The following is a 5,166-nucleotide window of genomic DNA, read 5'->3' on the forward strand; positions in this document are numbered from 1 at the left end:
GTAGATTATTATGGTAAAATAGAAGGATCTTTTTGCACATAATGCTAATGCTCTATAGGCTATAAGCTATGCAAATTGCACAAATTTTATTCTTATTAAAATTTCTTGACAGAGTAGATCAAGTCTGCTTCAGCCACTTTTCAATCTAAAAGCTAAACAAGAACAAACATACTTAGAACATACAACACAAGATAAAAAAAAAAAAACACACAGAAACAAGGGTGTCATAATATTAGAATACACCAAATTAAGAAACTGCAAAGCATAAGCAGTTGGGAAATTGGAATTCAAATTTCATTTCTTCAAGAAACCTTGAGCCATCTTCAGTAGTCCCCAGCCCACTTTCAGTATGCCTTCACTTTCATGATCACCACCACCACAGCTGAGTGTGGTTTTGAGTCAGTGGTGGTGGTGGTGGTGGTGTGGAATGGGATTGGGAGGAGGGGTTGCCATATTGGTCGAGATAAGTCTCAGCCTTTCCACATACTTGCCTAGCTCTTTTTCCAACTTTCCATAGCTAGAGGCAGCTTCCAAAAATCACCAGCTGCTCCAGCTACCCTGGCCTTGTCAACTTTGCAGCTCCCTGGCTAAAAGGGTTTGGCTGCCTCAGCTAACAACTTGGCACTGGCCATGAGCTCAGGTTTGATGGTTGTTGGTGTTGGTTTTGGTTTTGGTCATCTTTTCTTCAGGGAGGTGAGTCTCAGAAAAACTGTTGGATTTCTTCTGAAGATCTGAAAGAAAGTCATTTGTTTGTGAGAGAATCTGAATGAATTGGAAAGGGTTTGCTTTGTAAAAGTGTTGGATAAGAAGATAATGAGATTTGAACCGATCTGTTGGTATATAAAGGAGTTGTGAGTCTTGTGACTCATGATGTTCCCCTCAATATGCCTTTCCTTTTCATCAGCGTGGTAGCGGGTTCCCTCACAGCTTCACTCGTTTCATCCACGCCGGCCACACGTTTGCTAACTGCCCATTTGTCACTTGTCAGTGATCATTTATGAATGTGTGATATTTTTGAAGGGTGGTTTTGGACTGCAAACTATACCTACAAATTTTTCTCGCAATATTGACATGACAACAATTTGTGAGTAGTTGACTTTCAACTATCGCTTATCACTATTTTTTTTTTTTTTTTTTTTTTTTTTACAGGTTAGAGTTTTTACTTTAGTTTAATCATGTGTGAAGCTTCTTTCTAGAAAATTGAATCTTCAGTCTTTACTCCTCACACTTCACAAACACTTATACTTGTATAGTGACCACTGTACGAAGGGTGTGCGATAGTATCACATATCACTTTTTAGAGGAAAAAGAGAGAGTAAATTAGAGTAAATTTAGTATAAAAGTAATTTTTTTTAATCAACATTACTTTACTCCCTTCAACTCTCATTTCTTTCTCCTCATCCAAACAGGCCATTAAGCATTCACTATTTTTTTTCATCACCTGTCAAAAAAATTGAGCAATAAATTGTATTACTAGATTTTTTTTTTTTTTTTTTTGGCATGATCCAACCACATATCTGAGATATTATGATGTTATGAAAAAGTTTTGCTAGCATTTTTGTATTTTTTTTATTTAAGGTTTTTAATATTTTTTTTAAAAATGTTCGAAGGAAATGGTATTATATACACCATTAACCATATCTATTTCTATTTCTAATAATTATATAAAAAGTGTCAATGCCTCTATCTACGGAGTTTTGGTTTGGTTTAGTCAATTTTTTTTGTCTCTTTACTAATCCAAATCAATATGCTTTGTTTTGAAAAAGCAGAAAGTCACGATTTAACAAAACAAAACTTTATATAGGTCAAGTAGAGACATTTCTACAGTATTTTTGGCCTCTGATGAGCATAAACTCACCGTTTCAAGGGAGCTGGCCATTTTTTTTTTTCTTTTAAATTATTTTTTTAAACGTATCACCATCCACACCAGTTTTCTTATTCATTTCAGTTTTTCCTTTTTTTAAATATTTATATGTGGTGATAGTGATAGAGTGTTTTGGTTTAAAAGTTGTTCAATCTCCACGGTTACACTTGCCTTCTCCCTTTTTTTGTGGTAATATCATCCGTTGAATTTTCTTATATAATAATAATAAAATGTTAACACAATAAATTACTATAATATTTCATAATTATTAAAGTGTTAATTCTTTATATGTCAAAATAAAATAATAAAATATCATATTGGAATCAATCAAAACTTAAAAATAAAAGTATTGTTAAAAAAAAGTGCTATATCCATAACATTTTCATAATAAATCTTAGGTGGTAAATTGTTATTCTAAATTAGTGTACATTTGGCTCCAAATTAAAAAGCTAGCTTATTTTACTATTCAACTTATTTTTGCTACTATTCATAGGCCCCACTGCACTTTTTGGTACTATTTATGGATCTCACTATACTATTTCAGCTAATTTTTACTTTTATCTACAGTATTTTCAGCAAAAAGTTTTCAATTTCAATAAATTAAGTGGATCACAATTAGACCCTTAAACTTACCAATGAAATTACATTTTTTTCCCCACCAATAACAACATGTAACAACCTACTACTTATGATTTGTAATAAAAATGTTGTGGACATAGCATTTTTTTTTGTGTGAAAATGTTAAGACATCTTCTTGTTGTCACAATATTTTCACAACTGCTAAGGTGTCATTTTTTTACAAGTCAAAATAAAATATAGCAAAAATATACTACTAAGGTGTCATTTTTTATTTATAGTATTTTCAGCAAAAAAAATTCAATTTCAATAAATTAAGCGGATCACAATTAGACCCTTAAACTTACCAATGAAATTACATTTTTTTCCCCACCAATAACAATATGTAACAATCTACTACTTATGATTTATAAGAAAAATGTTGTAGACATAGCATTTTTTTTTTGTGAAAATGTTAAGACATCTTCTTGTCGTCACAATATTTTCACAACTGCTAAGGTGTCATTTTTTTATAAGTCAAAATAAAATATAGCAAAAATATACTACTACTGCTAGCTCAGCCACTCCCTTAAGTTTTTTTTTTCTCTCTCTCTCTCTCTCTCTCTCTCTCTCTCTCTCTCTCTCTCATTTTTTATTGATAAGCTTTGTTTGCTTGCTAGAAAAACGAAGGAGAAATTTTTTTTTTTGATACTGCTATTTTTTTATTGATTTATTGGTGCTGAATCTGGCTTCTTTTTTTAGTGGGTATTTTTAGTTGTTGGTTTTGAGCTTTCGGGATTAATTGTAATAAGCTGGCGGTTGTTTCAGCTTTGTGAGATACGGGTGTTTTGATTCGAATCTGTTCTAAAAGCTATGGGATTTATGCGTTATTTTGACACCACACCCAAGTTTCTTGAGACAAGGATGAAAAAAAAAAAAAAAAAACCATAAGCAAAGCTACTGTGAATATTTAATAATTGAAAAATGCTCTATATGTTATGCATAAGTTAAGAAAACAGATATGAAAATGACAACATATATGAAAAGCATGAGTGATTTTTTTAAACACCTATTATGATTTGCCTATATCATTGGTGTTTATGCATATACTTGGGTAAAAACTCTTCCCTTTGTGTGCCTTATTTTCTAATTTGCTATGTTATCTTAACTTTATATTTATTTGTTTGCAAACTTTCAATATGATTTTTTACAGGTTAAGGGAAAAAGAAAAAGCAAAATTTTGACAATTTGTTTTTTGGTAAGCATGAATAAGTGCACTAATTCACCTTATAAAAGCTTAGAGTGTTGTTTGTTATTGTAAGGTCAATCATATTGGCTTGAGGATGCATAGACTCAAATTTATGATACTATGAATGTTCAATTTGGCTTTCAATGAGTCGTTACTTATTTTCCTTCTTTTACCCCTCCTAAAACATGGTATTGGATTGTGAGTAACCATCAAAATTCAAGATTAATGTTTTATTTGATTTGTCCAAATGCGCTGCCATGGAATGGTCAAATTTTGCTCTGCTTTGCCTATTTCGAACTCTTGGTGCTCATTATCATGACAAATACGGTCTTTCATCACCAAAATCTCATTTCCTTTTACCATTTTTGCTTGTAGGCTGAATTAAACCTTATGCTTTCACTGGCAAAACATGGTTGATTTGATGCAAAAGGTTCTTCTTTAAATTTTTGTCCAATTCTGGGCTGAACCACTTGAATTCTTATGCTTTTATTGGCAAAACATGGTTGATTTGATGCAAAAGGTTTTTCTTTGAATTTTGGTCCAAATCCTGTCTGAGCCACTTAAATTCTATGCAGTAAGCAAAGCTGATTTGATGCAAAAGTTTTTGCTTATGATTTGATGCAAAAGTTTTTGCTTATGATTTGATGCAAAAGGTTTTTCTTTTAAGTTTTCATAGCTTAGTGCTTGAATTTATAATTAACATATTACCAATTCTTAGAATTAGCACTATTACTTTGAACTTCTTTTTACTTTCTTTTTCTTTTTTTGGGTAAGCATAATATTAAATCAAATATCTATTGATTTCAATTGATCTTGTTATTATGTTAGTATGCATCACATTATAAAATGGGTTTTTAAGTTGATATGTCAACATGCTTATGTAAAGGGGCTTAAAAACATTGAACATTTAGCTTATTGCTACAAAAGCATAAATATTTATTTTGACATACATAATGCATTTGATTTTTCTTTTTGTAAGAAATGACTTGGAGCAACCTATTGTTAAAAAAGGTCTGAAGACATGGATACAAGTATTGTTCATAAAATCAAGTGCAAGCTTTATGCAAAGTTCCATGTACTAATTTTTGCTTATTTGTTATGAAGAAAAGGTTTTGAAGTATTCCATGACTGATTGAAGATGATGTATGTTGAAGTTAGCAACATTAAATTCACTAATTTTCAATTTAAGTAAAGATTGAGATTTGATGTATTCTAGCTTGTAGGACAACTTGGACAATTATTTGCAAAGTTTTTAGCAACTTTTTGGATATTGTTTGCAGTTGGCTTATGAAAATACTTAAATATGTTGGTTTTTATATTTGCATGTTTGAGTAGGTTTTAGTCAAACAGTGATCATATATGTGATATGTTATTAACATTATGAAAATATGTTTAATGAAGTTTTATTTTCTATTTAATTTCTTAGAAGTCTCATTTGAGGATGTTTGGGCCATTTTTAACTCTTTAGTCTTTTTGCAAATTTTGCATTTCTCAATGA

The sequence above is a fragment of the Quercus suber genome, unplaced genomic scaffold (assembly GCF_002906115.3).
Source record: "Quercus suber isolate HL8 unplaced genomic scaffold, Cork oak 2.0 scaffold_109, whole genome shotgun sequence".
NCBI lineage: Eukaryota > Viridiplantae > Streptophyta > Magnoliopsida > Fagales > Fagaceae > Quercus > Quercus suber.